The 17974-nt window shown below is 47.7% G+C and overlaps 1 protein-coding gene across 4 annotated transcripts in view; it reads left to right on the top strand.

Moving 5' to 3' along the window:
* Positions 1-5694: 5694 nt before the first annotated feature.
* The window catches only part of LHFPL2 (LHFPL tetraspan subfamily member 2), a 174349-nt gene continuing 162069 nt past the window's right edge, over positions 5695-17974 (top strand). For 3 of the 4 annotated variants that reach the window (XM_070796868.1, XM_070796870.1, XM_070796869.1), the window contains exon 1: positions 5695-5890. The gene's annotated coding sequence lies outside the window, so the exon portion shown is untranslated. Of the gene's footprint in view, positions 5891-10789; positions 12864-17974 lie in introns of those variants that run through there. The other variant, XM_070796871.1, reaches the window with a different exon arrangement.

Here is a 17974-nt window from a genome sequence, read left to right as displayed (position 1 = left end):
CCAGCAAGAGGATTTTAAGAGAAAGTAAAAGAAAAAAACTTTCTTATAGACCATGTTGTCAGATGGGGGATTGGCTGTTTCGGTCTGGGTTATATTAGGCACAAGTATTCTCTTCACAATGCAGAGAAACAGCAGTCGTTTCCTAAAATTCTCATTCTAGCATAGTTATTAAATCATGATGGATATTTTCCAAATTTTATTGTAGGTAACTAGTGATGGTAACAGTAAAACCTTACCTCTGAGAAGTTTTGTGAGCAACGCATAATTCATAATCAAAAACATAAAGCTTCTGAAAGTACAAGTCAGCCACCAGATGCCCAGCATTGTTGTTAGAAAGGGCTGCTGCTGCTGTTGCTACCACATGCTTTTTCAGGGTGGTTTTATGCCTATCATGAATACTGCAAGACAGCTAATCCCCCACGCTTCTTTGTATTTTGTTCCTCTTCTGAGAAAGGTTTGTAATCCAGGAAAATGTCTGCAGGTGAAGATTCAGAGTGAATAAAGGTTCAGTGAACTGAATTTGCCGGTTACCATGTTATTGAGCAGCTAAGAAGGTTGCAGGATTTGCATATAACTTATTAAGTTCCATTGCAATAAAACATTCTCAAATTTCCATATGGAAATTTCCACCTCACTTCAGGGGTAAGCTCACTCAATTGGATGAGGGCCAGATGCATTTATTTATGACAGTGACGACATAATTGGAGGAAATAAACGAAGCACCTTTTTAGGTTAAGTCTTGCCAGAGTCACATGGAGTCTAGTTATGGAACTAGAGGCAGAAATTTTGGCTATTATGTTAGCAGAAGTCAGTGGCAAATTAAAAGTATTGCTTCATTTATAGAAGAAAGGAAGGCCCGGAAGTAGATACTGTGGCTGGAAGATAAAACTGGCTGATAGCTCTTGGTTTTTACCAGAAGAGAGCAACGGCCCAAAGTTCCGTATATTTGTTTCTCTCATGACTTCACTGGGGTGTATTTTCAGGGCCATGTTTCTCCTTGGCTTGAGTGTGGACAGTGTCCTTAATAGATGTGGGAGAGAAAAGGAAGTCTTTTCTACCGTTCATTAGGATTTTCCCAGGAGCCCAGTGGCCCTTTCTGTCTAACTTGGTCCCACTGGGAAACCCAGTATGTTCATCTGCATTTGTAATATTTGTTCTCAGTTGGAGACGTTTTGCTATCCTCATTCAACAAATAGTCTAGCACCCTGATAATGGGATTTCAGTAAAAAATAGGCAAATTTCTCTTGTATTTACAGGCTTAATTTTTGCCCTTGACTTAACAACTAGTTGGAAGCAGAAATTGAAATATGACATTACTAAGGCCATTGGAGATTTTGGCTCTAGGTCATTCCTATGGCCCAAAAGATGGCTTCTGTCTGAAGTAGATCAGACAGCACTAATTTTAATTGACAGAGGCCTTTTAAATTAGTAGAGATCCTCAAAATTGCCTTTTATCAATGTGTACTTGTCAAGGAAAATGGATTCTTAGAATTTCAGGTGGTTTCTTTGTATAATTAGATCTATGGAGTAAAAAGGCAGAAAGAAAATTTTAAAGAGATTAATTTTTCATTGGATCCCATGTTGGTAAACTCCAAGTTAGCTAGTTTCCTTGAAAATTCTCAGCTTGTATTGTTTCATTTTTAATGTGATCTTCAAAAGACATGAGTTTCCAACTTTGTTTTGCACTGAAATCCTCTGATCACTACTATATGCTATTTTAGGAAATAGCAGGCTCTTAGAATGGGGGTGGTGGTGGTGGTGGTGGTTTTGAGGGGTGGATTTTTATGGAGATGAATAGATGAACTTAATCAGTATTCAGTGTGCTGACAACCATGAAAATATATCCAATATTTCTGTCATAAATACATGTTTTATTTACATTCCAAGCAGATTCATACACAGAATAGGACATGAAGTGTTCACACATGAGAAATATCTAACTTTGTGGATGCAAGTTACACTGAAAAAAGTGAAAGTGTTAGTCACTCAATAGTGTCCAGCTCTTTGTGACCCCATGGATACCAGTCCATAGATGGATTCTCCAGGTAAGAATATTGGAGTGGGTAGCCATTCTGTATTGGAGGAGGAAATGGCAACCCACTCCAGTGTTCTTGCCTGGAGAATCCCAGGGACAGCGGGGCCTGGTGGGCTGCCGTCTATGGGGTCGCACAGAGTCGGACACGACTGAAGTGACTCAGCAGCAGCAGCAGCAGCAGCCATTCTGTTCTCCAGGGGATCTTCACGACCCAGGGATTGAACTCGGGTCTCCTGTATTGCAGGCAGATTCTTTACCATTTAAGCCACAAGGGTCAGATAAAATGTTTGGAGAAATGATCTGCACAAGCAAGTAAGTTCAGAATCACAACAATTCAGCCAGCACCAACTGTAATTTTACATTATGACCCAGTGGCTCATAATTATTTTCTTCCAAGGTCTCCTTGTCATGTGACCAAACATTGTAGATATTCTTTAATCTCTTATAATTTCCTGCTCCCTTCTCTCCCAGGAAATAATTCTTGAACATGTGGCTGAAGCACATAATAGCAGCAGTATTCACAATAACCCAGTTCCTGCTATTGTTCTTCCTCCAGCCCTGCCTTTCTAGGGAACTTAGCAGGCACTTTCTTCTTGAACTGCATCTTTTTGTCTCTCTCTCCCTCTCTTTTCCCTCCCCCGCCTGTTCCTACTTTCTTGCTTCCTATTAAGCATAATTTATTTACTCTTCACATCAAAATGATCCTATCTATGGATACTTGCTTTGATTTTAGTCCAAATAGCAACAAACATGGTTCTAAGAAAATCTTTTAGATTTCCCAGGTGGTTTTCCTGTGAATTCAACAACACAAGGTATAGAACAGGCATAAACTCCCTTATTTACATGTTCTAGTAGATATTTGGAGAAGGCAATGGCAACCCACTCCAGTGTTCTTGCCTGGAGAATCCCAGGGATGGAGGAGTCTGGTGGGCTGCCGTCTATGGGGTCGCACAGAGTTGGACACGACTGAAGTGACTTAGCAGCAGCAGCAGCAGATATTTACTGCATGAGACCCCGTGAAAGATACAAAGATTTGAGGCTCAACTCTAGCCCTCAAAGAGACTAAAATGTACATGAGGCATCAGTTGAAGTACATACATATGAGACATAATACAACTCAGTAAATACAGGTCATCCTGTGATGTCATGTTCAAGTACTCACCATCCATGAGAGTAAGTGTTTTTGTGGTTTTCTTTGTTCATTGATGCATTCACAGTGCTTGAAACAGTTGCTGGCATACAGTAAGTGCTCAGCAGATGTGTGGCATGAAGTAGAATCTATCTTCTACGAATATAATTAAGCACAGTACAGTCTATTCCATTACCAGCATGTTTTTATAATGAAAGCATATGTAATAGAAATTAACTCACTCATGACTGATAAGTAGGGAGAGGATGTTGGTACAATGGGGTGGTCATGTTGGTTCATATGCAGTTGCTGCCAGCACCTTAGTATTCTGCACCACCAAGTAAGAGCGGCTACAAACAAAGCACAGCAGAATCGCAGTTGTCGGGGACACACAGCGCTATTCCCGGGGCTCATTTGCTCTATGTTCTCTCCCTTGAATTGGTTTGACCAGGGGCTCTAACTTGGGAGGGGAGAATTCACCTCTTATCTGCAGATCTTGTGCTTGTCTTCCTAACTCAGCAACCTCAAACAGCTCTCCTTCCAATCTCTTCATTAGTTACCTCCATTGTTTTACAAAGTCCTATATTTATGCCTACTGTAACATTTGTTAGAAATGGAACATGGCTCTTGAGTTCTGCTGGTATTTTTTTGGGGGGGGGGTATGGGGAATGGGTTATTGTTAGTGCTCTGGTTGCAAGGTTATATAGCTTCTGAGTTGTTTGTTTCTAATCCTATTTTGCTCATAAGCCTTGTTATCTCTAGTTTCAAAAATGGGAAGAACCCACACATTTTATAGAAGAAATGTGGTACTACACACTTAATTTTCAACAAAGATAAGTGGGATTTGGCTTTGGGAGAAGATGAAAGACAGCATTCCAGTTCTGGCAAGAGCATCAGCAACTACTCCCACCTTCCATACAGTATGGAACCTTGGGGCACTGTCAGGGAGGATCTCCTTGCTTGTTAGAGTGCAAGGCTCCAAGGAGCGGATTGACGGATGGTTCGAATGGAAAGTTTTTACATAATTCAGAATTTTCTGTGCCAAAGTGCCCCCTAGAGCTTCTACAACAGGAAGTAGCCTCCCCAAATGCGCTGTGTGCTCAGTGATGTTCAACTCTGTGCGACCCTGTGGATTGTAGGGCTGCACAGGCTCCTCTGTCCATGGGGATTCTCCAGGTAAGAATACTGGAGGGGGTTGCCAGGCCCTCCTCCAGTGAATCTTCTCAACCCAGGGATCGAACCTGAGACTTTTGTGCCTCCTGTATTGGCAGGCAGATTCTAGGGCCACCTGGGAAGCCCAAAGCGGTGTTCTAGAACCATTAACCTGTAGCTAGAGGGGTGCATATGGATGCCAGTACAAAGAAGGCCAGAGCAGGGAACTAGGGAGGAGACCACTGAAGCTATGAAGTCCCCAAACTGCAAGAATGAGGAAGGTGGCTGTGGATTTGGAAAGGACATTAAAGGTGAAGAATCAATGGGAGTGGCTGTTGGCCATGGAGGAGCGAGGCCCCGAATTGACTTCTAGGGCCTGAGTTCAGGCGACTAGTGGGTACCAATGACTCAGGTAAGAGGCTGAGGAGTTGACAGGAAAAAAAGACAAGAAGAGTTTGCCTGGCTAAATGCTCCGTGCCAACGTCAAAATCACAAGGAATCTTGTCACCTTAATTTCTGACCATTTAACCCTGGGCTCTTTGCTCCCACTCTGGGGGCGTCAGTTCGTGAGTCCCCTCTCTGGACAAGGATGCCCTTCCAGACTATTAGATAAAGGGCCTTCGAAATTCACTCCGAAACCGTATTTTAAGTTCAGGGGAGGATGTTTCAGGATCTCAAGCAAGCAATTTACATATATTCTTTGTGGCTGTTTGCACTGAGTTTTCTGTCTTAGAAATTCACAGGGCAAGGAAATTGACGCGCGGATTCTCGACTCTGGGAGGGGAAGGAGAGGATGGGGGTCCAGGCACCCCCACCCCATCCTCCGACTTTGGATCCTCCAGGATCAGAGCACGGACAACCTTCCCACCTGGGGAACCGCTCCGGGAGCCCCAGGGCCAGCCGCCTCACCCCCGACTCCGCGGTTCCCCGCCTCCTCCGGCCGGGCGGAGGGCGTCCTCCCGACTCCTGGAGACGGTTTTCCGAAACCGCGCCGGGAGCTCCCCGGGCCCAGCTCGGGGGACCCTCGCCGGCCTCGCCACCGCCGCCCGACGGGCGCAGACACCGCGCTCCCAGGCCCCGGGGCCTCCTCCCCTCCTCGCGGGGATCCCCTTGCGCCCACACCCCCTGGGGCCCCGCGGGACACTCCGCCCAGGAGGCCGGGCCTCGGCCGTCCGCCCCGCCCCACGCCAGGAGAGCCCCGGGCCCGACCCCTCCCCGGACGCCGGCCGGGAGCAGGGCTCGGCGGCGAGGGTGACTGGGCGGCGGCGCGGGGCCGGGCCCTGGGCAGGGAGGCTCGGCGGCCGCCTCCTCTCTCCGCCCCCGCCCCCCCGTCCCCTCCCAGCCTGCTAGCCCCGCGGCGGCCGAGGTCGGCGCTCTCGCCTCGCCGCCGCCGCCTCCCGCGCCCGGGACCCTCTCCCTCCCGCCCGCGCCCCCTCCTCCCGCCTCCTCCCTCCGCCCTCCTCCTCCTCCTTCTTCCCCGCGCGCCCGGCGGGGCCGGAGAGACCGAGAGGTGGCTGCGGGGAGGCGTAACGGGGAGCCGCGGCTCGGAGCCGAGGACGCCGAGCCGGGACCGGGTGAGTCGGGGCGGCGGGGCCCGCGCGCAGCCTCGGCCCGCGGGGCACCCGGCGCGGCGCCCACCGAGCCCGCGCGGAAGGCGGACCGGGGCCGGGGAGGTGCTGGCGGGACGGGTGCCGGACGCTGGGGAAGGAGGGAACGCCGCTTCGTCTCTGGCAGCCGCGACCGCCCGCCGCAGAAGTGGAAAAAAAGTTGTGCCTGGAAAGACGATTTGCCGGGAAGTCGGCGCGAGCCCAGCTTTCTCGCCGCCGCAGGCGTGCTTCGGGCGGCGCGGGTCCCGGGTGCAGCTGACTCCGGACTCGGCGCCCGGGGCCGCCCGGTGGTCGCCCGCGCGGGCCTGGCCTGCGGTGTGCGGGTCAAGCCGGCCGCAGACGTCAGCTGCTGCTCAGATCTGGGCTGCATTTTTGTGGGCAGCACAGGGATCGGGGGTGAGGGCTGGAGGAGGAGGGAGGTGGGCGTGGAGGGCGAAGACCACATCTGGGCGGGCTGGGCTGAACTCAGGGATGGGGTAAACTCTTACGGGTTTCTGGATGTTTTCAGGCACGAAGTTGTGTGTGTGTGCAATCCCCCCCCCACCCCCCCCTTTCATTCAGCGGTCTAAGTCCTTTGAACTCGGAAGGGAGAAAGCGTTTTCTTCCATCCTGTTCACTTTTTCTCTTGTTTCAGGAGGGTCATGAGTTTTATGAGAATCCTTCAGCTGGTTTCCTCAATGGGAGTAACTGAGAGGAAAGCCGAAGTCTTACCCCTCACCCCCATCCTCACTCCCACCCGGGCCATTTCCTGTATTTTGCGGATACTGTGATCCTGTGCGTGCATCTAGATTGCCATCAGTGACCCACGTATAAAAGTAGACCTTCAGTCTGAAATCGCAAAGCGGCCTCTATAGACAAGTCTGTGTTGGAGCCAGAACGGGCAGAGGTATGGGGGGCGGGGTGTATAGAGCCGGCCGCTGGGAGTTCAACCTGAGTAATCGAGTTGAGTTGCGAGAGACGTTTCTCGTCCGCACGTTGCTTTTGCTTCACCCGTTGGCTTGAGCGCTCCACCGGCGCCAGGTTTGAGCGATGACGGATGCTAATTACCTTGGTATTGCTCTTTCCCGACTATTCCTGACTCTTTGCTACGGGTCCTCTTTAAAAAAAACGACTTCTCTCTTGCACATGTAAGAGATAGGAAACACATGCTGGTGGGTAGGGAGATGAAATGTTTTAAAGATAGGGAAAAGAAAGAAAAGCTAAGATTCTCATTTCTATTTGCTATCGTACTGTGATAGACTTGTTATTAATCTTTGTCAGAGATCTGATTCTGAGAAAATAATGTTGGAGCAGTTTGAGGTAATACCAGATAAAACCCACTGTTACAATAATATTTTTCCTGAGTGGTCACACAGAGGGCAGATCATGTGGATAGTTATGGTGTGTTTGCAAAGGGTGCAGCAAACATTTTACTCCAGGGAAAAAGACAGTGTGTCTTGCAGGATGGGAGTGGGGAGGGGAAATCGTTTATCTTCAGAGCAGTCCAATTAGGAAGAATAATTACACTGCAAATGAACATTCTTGAATCTAATATAATTTGCGTCAGGATACACAAACCAGTAATTTGTCTTTAGGAAGAAAAAAACGAATCTTTGTGGATTAGGACAAAACAAGTGCCTTCTGGAAAAAGTAATCTATGCTATTTATGCACATGGATGGGCCTCAGATGTGCCGATTGACTGACTGCAGAGATTTTCCTGCGGGCAGTGTTTAGGAAGGGCAGGGAGGAAAAGTCCAAGGTAGGAGAAGATAGAAAATATATAGAAAACTACCCATTTTTAATGCAAAACATTTACAGCTTCTCAACTTCTTTATTGTGCTTTCCAGGTGGTGCTAGTGGTAAAGAACAGGCTTGCCAATGCAGGAGACATAAGAGACACAGGTTCAATCCCTGGGTGGGGAAGATACCCTGAAGGAGGAAGTGGCAACCGCTCCAGTGTTATTGCCTGGAGAATCCCTATGGATTGAGCAGCCTGGAGGGCTACAGTCCCTAAGGTTGCAAAGAGTTGGACACAACTGAAACAACTAACACACACACACACACACTCACAAACACAACTTCTTTATTGCAAAGAATTGACAAAATAGGAGACCAAAATATAGGAGATACAGATTGGGGCTGTTGGGTTCCCAGAGGTGTCACTTTCTACCGGAACCTGGGACAAGTTATTTGATTTCTCTCAGCATTGGTTTCTGTGCCTGTGAAATGATGATGATAAAGTTCAAGTCAAAGAATCACCGTGAAGTTTAACTGTGATTATGTACTTTCATATAGAATTTAGGGTGGTGCATCACACTGAGTAAGTGCTCAGAAAATGTTAATGGTTTTCGTCTAGTACTTCAAATGCCCGGGAAAAAGCAGTGCCATTCAAAGAGCCAGGTTACCAGGATGGTTGATGGCTGGCCTCCGTTGAGGCTGTCCCTGTGCCCCCAGCAGCCCACTGTCAGACACATTTGATCTTTCTAGAACTTACGGGCTGCATGCTCTTGGCCCCTCAGGCCAGCCTTTTCTGGGACTCCAATTGTGAGGAATGTGTAGTGCAGGTTCTGTGGGGGTCTGAGGACCTGAGACAGCTGTGGGCCGCACTTCAGCCTCACTGCTCGCTTGCAAGGGCACCTTCTCAGGTCCCATGAAGCAAATATAGACATTTATTTGAGGGAAAAAGTGGATATGGTGTCTCTCTTGGGAATTCTAAAGCAATGTTTTACTCAGTGTTCATTGCTCTTAGAAAGATACAAATAGTAACCAAATACCTGATCTCAAGAATTTATTCCAAAAAGCACCTTCAAAGTATGTCTTGGGGTTAATAGTCCATTGCCTAGGTCTTCCTAAAGTTGTACCTCGTTGCCGAATGAACAAAAGACATCCTTAGCAAAACAGTAGTTTTGGAGCTGGGGAGCATATTGCTTTTCTAATTTGGGGGAGGGGGCAGGTGGCGTGCCTGTTTGCTCATTCATCCGTTCTTTTATCCAGTCATTCATAGATACCCAGTAACCTCTCTGGTGGGCCAGGCTCTGTTCTGACGTCTGGTAACAGAAACCAAGAGCAGGCCTCTCCACTCACAGAGTGCTCATGCTGGCTGGAGAAGCAGGCTCTGTGTGGGAAGGAGCTCCGGAAACTAGAGAAGCTCTCATTTTGTTTCGAAGTGCCTGTGCTGGGCAAGCAGTGTGCTGGGCGCGCTACTCTTCTACAGGCCAGCCAGCTTGGAGAGAGGCGATCTGGCTGGTGGTGGCGGCTGCGGGCAGCTGGTCTTATGGGTCCTCTACAGGGAGAAGGAAGAAAAGGGGGCCTGTTTCTTTCTGTGCTTTATAATAAAGTATGTGTCCTATTTGAGTAGAATCACCAGCCAATATGCCAGGAGAACAAGTAGGGGTTTTACTCAGGAGTGAGACTTCACAGCCTTCAAAAGGTGAAGAAGGAATCAAAGGTCAGATCTGATCATCAGCTTATAAAACCCAGATTGTGTTCAGGAGGACCCTGGTCTGGCAGGTGGGTTCTTTACCACTAGCACTGCCTGGGAAGCTGACAGGAGGCAGGGCTGGAGAATAAAGGGGAGGGTGGATAGTTGGTCCTTTATGCAGCTTCAAGGTTGCTTGTTTTCCCGTTACTTTTAAGGTTACAGTGATACCTGGTACAATAAGAATGCATATGTCTGGAGTCTGAGGCTTGAAATGGTATAAGGTCATCAGGGCACTGAGAGTAGCTGCTTGGACTAGAGGCAAAGTTGTGTAGGGAAGTCCCGGTGGGCGTTGGATCTTGGATGCTGAGCTGAGGAGTCTGAACTTCATCGTGAAAGCTGTATGGAAGATGGGGAATGAGCAGGTGAATTGACCTGTTGAAGCAGGTGGTTGATGTGATCAGACTGTGGTTTAGAAGGAACTCTAGGTGGGCTCGATGGCAAGAGGCCAGGGCTGGGAATAGCAGGTGAGCTGGTGGGCTCGTGTCGGAACCCTGGTGGGGCTTAGTGAGGGAAAGTGGGAGAGGCCTGGAGAGGCGGACCACACTTCCTTACTAAGGGCTGGGCTCTTAGTAAGAGGGAGCCCAGGGTGACTGGGCTGGGACATGGCGCCTTTCACTGAGGTGAGCAGCTATGGCGAGGAGGAATGAGTTCATTGACTCCACAGCTGAGCTGTGAGCCTTCTGGGGAGAGATACCCACCAGAGCATTGGATCCACAGGTAGGGAAGAGAAGTCTGGAAGTGGAGATGAAAGGTGGAGTTATTTTTACAGTAATGGTCAGTGGTTGACTGGCCTCTTGAGGTTTACTGAATAGTGTTCAGGGTGAGAGTAATCTGTGTCCTTGTAACTGAATTTTTCTCTTTCATCCTTTCAATTAGCCTAACAGGGGCTAATCAAGTCCCTAACTCTGGCCTTCAGTGAGCAGACTCTTACTGGCATTATTTTGCCCACTTGATGAGATCTGTTTGTGTTGTTTTGAACCGAGATAGTCTAGAGGGATGTACATAGGAAGGCTCTGAATGTATTTAGTAGCTAGGATGTACAACTGATATATTTGATCATCCGCCACCCCCAGGACATCCACATATTCCAGATGGACCGTATTCTTACCAGAATTCCTTGGTACAAACCCTGACCCCCATGGTGATGGTCTTTGGAGGCAGCATCTTGGGAAGGTAATGTGGTTTAGATGGGGTCATAAGGGTGGAGCCCCTGGGATGGGGTTAATGTCCTTCTTAAGAAGAGAGAGTCTGCAGGGAACTCAGACAGGGGCTCTGTGACAGACTGGAAGGGTGGGTGGGGAGGGAGATGGGAGGGAGGTTCGGGAGGCAGGGGACATGGGGGTAACTATGGCTGATTCTTGTTGATGTATGACAGAAAACCACAAGATTCTGTAAAGCAATTATCCTTCAATTAAAAAATTTAAAAATAAAGAAAAGAGAGTCCGGAACACACTCCTCCCACCATGGTGGGACTGGTCATCTGCCAGGAGAAGGGTTTCTCTGGGAACCGAATCTTTAGGCACCTTGAGAACTTGTATTGAATACTTGGAGAGCTACTGTTTCTGTGTCTACCTGCGACAAGGCTTATCTGCCTCCTATTTTGAAGTTACCACGTGGCCCTAAGGGCTTCCTAGGTGGCTGTAGTGGTAAAGAACCTGCCTGCCAATGCAGGAGACTCAAGAGATGTGGGTTCGATCCTTGGATTGGAAAGATCCTCTGAAGTAGGAAAGAGAAACCCAGTCCAACATTCTTGCCTGGAATATTCCATAGAGGAGCCTGGCGGGCTACAGTCTATGGGGTCACAAAGAGCTGGACATGACTTAGCAGATACACAATATGGCCCCCAAGAGGCTGTTAACTTGAATTTCATTTCATTTGTGTAATAAACATACATGTGCAAAGTAGGCCCCAGTGAAGACCTGTTAAAGGGCAGGCATGCTATTTGATTTGTGTTTAGCGGTTACTTCTCTTACTGTTGTGGATTTAGGGTACAGTCAGTGGAATTATTAATCATCGTCAGTCTGATGATGTCATTCTGAAGGAGGTAGGCTAAAATTCTGGTTATTTTGGACTCATGGAGTTACAGATGACTACTTTCTTTATTTTTCTGTTTTTCAGATTTTTAAAAAATAGCATGCTACCTAAAAAAAAAAAAAAACACAGAACAAAACAGTTGGTGTTTTCTTCTGTTCTTTGCGCAAAACACCGTATCAGCAGTTTTGGCCACAGCGCTGCATACCTCCTTACGTCTGTGCTATGTCCATGGTAAAGCCGGTCTCTGTCTTTAAGAAGACTTGAAATTCCTATCTGTTGTAAATGTAGTTGTGGAGGAACATGACCAGGACTGAGTTCTGTGACCCAGGGCCAGAATGGGGCCCCTTCCTCCCAATAGCAGGGAAGAACCCACTCCTTCCCGTCGGTTCCCTTTGTATGTTTCATAAACACTGTGAAGTGTGATCTGAGAGGCATTTCACTTCGATATCTAAATGTGTCTGATCGGTATGTACCAAATTAAATATCTACCTGTGTGTGTGTGTGTTAATCACTCGGTTGTGTCCGACTCTTTGCAACCCCATGGACTGTAGCACACCAGGCTCCTTTGTTCATGGGATTCTCCAGGCAAGAATACTGGAGTGGGTTGCCATTTCCTTCTCCAAAAAGGCTGATGAAAGTGTATAAAATCAAGATGATAGCCGTACTTAGCAGCACAATCACAATAAAGCATCACTGAGATCTGAGGAAGTATTATCTTCTTAGGAGTTCCTGCTTTGGACTGGGTTAGCTTGAGACAGTGAATCACCCCAGTGTCCTAAGTCCATCAACAGGAACACAGATGTTCTATTTGTCATAAATATCTATTAAATCTTTTAAACTGACAGCTAGCCATGCCAAATTAAGAAGAATCTTGGCCCACATTTTCCTTCTCTCCTGTTTTAATCAAGGCTGCTCAGGGCTAGCCCCCAGCCCGCCAGACCTATCTACTTATATATGTGTATAAATATACTATACTGATGTGTGAGTTTTGGTGTTTTTTTTGTTTGTTTTTTTCAGTTGTTTAGCAGAACTCAAGCCAGCAATGAAATCTTAAATATCCCTTTAGCATCAACCTCCTCACATTCCCGGAAAATTAAAGGGATTGTCCTTCCTCTGCTGATTCTATTGTTCAGCATTTTCTTTCTTTCCACACCGCGCTGTGTTGTCAAGGGCACCTGAAGTTCAAGCTTCCTTTCTCCCGAGGTGGGCTGCTGTTGGGTGAATTTCACTTGTCTTTTTCCTGTTTGGAGGCAGTTAGCCAGTTGTTTAAAGATGCCCATAACTGCATGGACAGTAGTCTCTTTTAATCTTCAGGTAAGCCATACACAATGCACTTATTACTCCGGACAAATTTACCTTTGAAAATTTTATAACTTTTTTCTCACCCCTAGGAATCACGTTTTCTGAAACTAGAAAGAATATGCTGGCCAATCTGGCAACTACAAGTAAGCAGTGTTTTTGTGTGTATAAATAACTACCATTTGTATATGAAATAGACACTTAAGGAAAACACCGCTCACAACTTCAGAAACAATCTAAAATCACATCCATTTTTTTTTTAACGGCTATCTGTGTATTCCTGGGGCTTCCCTGGTGGCTCAGTCAGTAGAGAATCTGCCTGCAGTGCTAGATAACACGTGCAGCGCAGGAGACCTGGGTTCGATCCCTGGGTTGGGAGGATCCCCTGGAGAAGGGAATGGTAACCCACTCCAGTAGTCTTGCCTGGAGAATCCCACAGACAGAGGAGCCTGGTGGGCTACAGTCCATGGGGTTGCAAGAGTTGGACACTTACTGAGCAATGAAACCATCACACCATTCCTAGAAGATGATTCTACATAGGGCAGTATGTCTAAACAGATGCTTACCCTGTCATTTGCTCATCCGTCTAGTAGCCATTTTCAGGGCTTTTCTGTACTGGAAGCTCATAATTTACCGACCTAATTACTGATTCTGCACAGATCCATGCTGTAATATGTACTCTGGTGTGCCTGCTCACACAGGTGACTATAGGTCTTTTTGGAGTCAAATCCTTTTGGTAAACAGGTTGCTTAGGTTGTCTTTTTCTTTTTCTTTTTAATGTGCTTTTCCCAGTTTGTGCTTGGATCTGTAGTTCTTTTCTTGATTAGTAAAGAAAGGGTGGCATCAAACAGAGCTCAGCTGGTATGAGGGATGCTTAAACTATAAGCCAAAGCCATAAAGAGCGGGAGTCAGGTACAGAGGCCAGCCACGCTGAGAAGTAAGAACCCAAGAGGTGGCAGCCATGAAGAAGTGTGACAGGTTGTGTATACACCTGTGTGGACAGGTGGCCGAGGGTCAGTTGAGGATAGTCCGCTCGCTGTGCTACACAGGGACCAGTGCTCCCCTTGATCTATGGGCCCTACATATGTTAGCTTTCTTAGCTACATTAGTCAACAAAACTTGCATTAAAAAAAAAAATTTATTGAGCTGCATTGGGTCTTCGTTGCAGCATGTCAGTGGGACCTAGAGAGCCCATGCTTCCTGACTAGGGATCAAACCTGGGCCTCCTGCATTGGGAGAACACAGTCTTAGCCACTGGACCACCGGCGAACTCCCCAACACTTGCATTAAAAAAAAAAAAAAAAAATTTAAACCTTTTAAAATGAGAACTTAAAGGTTTTAAAATAAAACCTTTAAAATCAGAACTTAGATTTCCCCTAGCTTCCATACGTGTATTTGATTTTTAAAATCTTGACCTTAGGACTTCCCGTTTCTTCTTGTCAGCTTTCAGCTTTCTCATCCCGATGTGTATTGTTCAGCCTGCTCGATGGTTCTGAGCTCTCGCTGGTCATCTATCACGCCAGCCACCCCTCTGAGCTGAGTGTCATTCCTCAATTCATTCATTCCCCAGCCGTCCAAGGTCTTTGCATCCTTTTCTGCCCCTGCTCTGTTCAGCCTCTCCTAGTCCTCCTCGTAGTAACCAGGGGCGTGTCAGCCTTTGTAGGTGGCCAGAGGGCAGAGGGCTGGAGTCCGTGCCAAGATACAGAGGAAGCTAATCTGCTTGTGACCTCAACCTCATTAACATCGTGCTGGGACCGAGAGCCCGCGTTCCACAGTATTGTTTGACTTTGGCTTGTCTCTACTGACTTGCGGTCACGGGATCCATAGTCCTGCCTCTCCAGGGAGGCGGACAGATGGAGGAGCCAGATGAGGATGTAGGAGACGGTCAGTACTTACCACCTCCTTAAGGTTGGGCTTTGGATTGTCAGCTGTCACTGGGCTCTGCTGACAGTGATCTGGCCCCGAGACAAAGCGAGTCTGACAAGACTTGAGTAAGGATCGTGAGGGAAGAAGGCCTCTTAGAGGCTGGAGCCCAAGTGGGTGGGCTAGTGAGCTGGGTATTCCCCAGGTGGGTGAAAGTCCCGATGGAGGCCCTCTCCAGGCTTTAAAGCAGGGCTTCTCAGACTTGAATGGACACAGGAAGAGCCTGAAATCTTGTTTAGTCGCAGATTCTGAGTAAGCAGGCCGGGCGGGCCCTGGGATTCTGCGTTGCTGGCGTTCTCCTGTCAGCCTGGCACTGCTGCTTCTGTGGAGCAGATTTGGAGGAGCAAGGCCTCACATGAGGCTGGACCACGACGAAGGCTGTGGGATGGTCAGCTGGAGGCTGAGTCCTGTGAAGGCCCGAGCAGGAGGGCACAGTGGGTCCTGATTGAGAGACTGATGCCTGCTTCTTTACTGGGACTGCCCTGAGGGCCCTCAGCCTGGTCACTGCCAGTGTGGTCTGTAACAGCCCCGAGCAGCTGTGCGGGGATTGCCTTCGGCCCTCAAGTGGGGAAGGAGGTCGTGGATGGTCTTCCAGGTGGAATATGGTTAAGCTAAAGGGAGAGGTTTTGTTTTATGCTACGTTTTAATTAAACTGATTTCCTCATTACTTGATGATTATGTTCCATAATTTTAACTACATAAAGAAGGCTCTAACTTCCTCCAATTAAGCCTGCTTTTTCTCACGGACCTTATCACTTTGAATTTATATGACTACAATGTTTTAAAAAGTTACATATTGTTTGCTGTGGAATGTTACTTATGAAACTCTCCTGACCCTCTGCTGGGTACTCCCTGGGTGTGTTTCAGACCCCACCCTGGAGCTTTGAGTTGGTTGGTTTGGTACGGGTCCTGGGAATCTGAACGTTTTACAGACTCTCTAGATGGTTTTTATAATTGAGCAGGTTCTTGAAATCCCACTTTCGAGGAACATCAATGGAAACCTGTCTATCTGAGCCTGTGTTATCAGCCATGTCTGGGGGCCTCCCTTACCTGTTCTTTTCTTGGCCTCTCAGATACTTGGTTGTGAAGGGCTGGCTTTTATCCCATTGGACCCACTTCAGTTTTTATCTTGACACATGTTACAGTAAGGCTCTTTCTAATCTTGGATGGGACCAAATCAGAGAGTCCTTTGTCAACGGTGTAAGAGTCAGTTCTGAAGCCGTTATTTTTAGGAAGGTGTTACAGATACTGATTATTAAATGCTTTGGGACATTCTTGGAGATATTGGGATATGCACTTCGGGCTTCTACAGAGAAAGGAATGTCCTGAGGCTGACTTCTCCCACACTCTCCCCTGCTTAGGTGCAGACTCTGGAGATAATGTTAGCATATTCCCTTCTTAAGTAAGCGCTGACCAGAAATGAAAGGAGAAGGGTCCATCATCCCCCACAGAGTTTGGTTCTGACCCAGGTGAATTGACAGACTGAGAAGCTGGACTTTGCACATTATTATGTCGATGTTAACCTCCATTTCTACCAGAGCAGGGTCTGTCTTACTCCACTGTAGGGGAGGGTCAGCTTATGAAACAAATGAAGTGGGAAATGGTCAGTGTGATGGGATTGGAGGAGTGTGGAAGGGGCTCTGTATCTAAAAGCTGGAGTTCACTTACTGTCATACCTAGAATTTTACCATTAGAGGAATTTGGGTGAAATGGTTCTCTTTAAACATCTTATTCAACATGTAAGCATCCACAGAACAGGTACTACATTGATTACTTAGGCCTTAACAGGAAGTGAAGTGATTGAAAGTCCCTCAGTTGTGTCTGACTCTTTGCAGCCCCTTGGAATTCTCCAGGCCAGAATACTGGAATGGGTAGCTGTTCCTGACTCAGGGATCAAACCTGGGTCTCCCACATTATAGGCAGATTCTTTACCAGCTGGGGCTTCCCTGGTGGATCAGAGGGTAAAGTGTCTGCCTACAATGCAGGAGACCCGGATTCAATCCCTGGGTCAGGAAGATCCCCTGGAGAAGGGAATGGCAACCCACTCCAGTACTCTTGCCTGGAAAATCCCATGGACTGAGAAGCCTGATGGGCTACAGCCCATGGGGTCACAAGGAGTCGGACACGACTGAGCGACTTCACTTTCACTTCACTTTTCACTTTCTTTACCAGCTGAACCACCAGGGAAGCCCTTAACAGTTTCATAAAATGCCAGTGAAGATGAAGGTGTGAAGAGAGTAGAGTCTGATGGGGTGAACTGTGGGCACTGTGTGGGCAGAGCAGGGCTGGGGCAGGGCTGTCAGGGGCGATTGGAGGGGCCCTGCAGGGCAGCTCTGGTGTCCGGGGGAGCCCAGGATACCTGGGAGGGCGCTGGGCAGGAGTCGTTCTCACTCACTCGATTTGTGTGTAATAGGAGCTTCACTGTCTCTGCACCTGGCACCCTTCTTTCTATCTAATGTGGCCATGTCACATGTTCCTGACCAGTTGTAATGAAAACCAGATGATCCAGACAGGAAAGTTAAGATTAAACTCTTCAATCGAGCTTGAGATTTTGTTGCACTTACCCGCCTGTCTATTAAATTTTGAGAGAGAAATTCAGGAAATGATCCAGGCTCTGTACCTGCTGATCAGGAGAACTTGGCCAGCAGCAGAAACCTTCCTGCCCCACTGAGGACCATTTGCCAGTCAGTTTTGAGGAGGGCTTGACTCTTCAGAGACCCCACACCACCTGGAGCGTGCTTTAGGGTATAGTCTCTCTCTCTTATATCTGCAAACAATATTTTCAGCTCCTGGCTGGCTAAAAGAAACTCTGAACCCAGCCCTTCTGGTGCCCAGCTGAAGCTTGTCTGAGTGGTTCGGATTTTCAGAACAGTGTGGAGATGGCGGGGAGAGTCTTTTTGCCACACTGCTTGACCAACAGCGAAGTTACAAGTGTTGTTACATCCCAGGGACCAGAACTGTGCTAACGATTACGAAGACTGACCCACTCCCCGACCCACAGCCGTTCCCTGGCACTGCTACCCCCGGAGTCCCGCTCCTGTCCTCAGTTTGGGTATAGTACCCCACATTTTAAGATTCACAAGATGGTCCTCTGTGTTCTTGGGCAGGAGCTCAAAAACACACAAAAATGAAGTTTTTCTTATCACAAATAAAATGCCTTGGTCTGCAAGGGATGATGGTTTACGGGGACCCAGGAAAGGTGAGAACACAGCCCGTGGGTGTGAGAACGCACTGAGAAGCCTCTCCCAGCTGTTAGTTGCTCTGTGGCCTTGGGCAAGTCATTTCACTTGTTTGGGCAAGAGGAGGTGAGGGGATGAACCCAGGCCTGAAATTC

Source organism: Bos indicus, chromosome 10 (genome assembly GCF_029378745.1).
Source record: "Bos indicus isolate NIAB-ARS_2022 breed Sahiwal x Tharparkar chromosome 10, NIAB-ARS_B.indTharparkar_mat_pri_1.0, whole genome shotgun sequence".
In the NCBI taxonomy this organism is placed as follows: domain Eukaryota; kingdom Metazoa; phylum Chordata; class Mammalia; order Artiodactyla; family Bovidae; genus Bos; species Bos indicus.
This window is presented reverse-complemented; position numbering and strand designations above follow the sequence as displayed.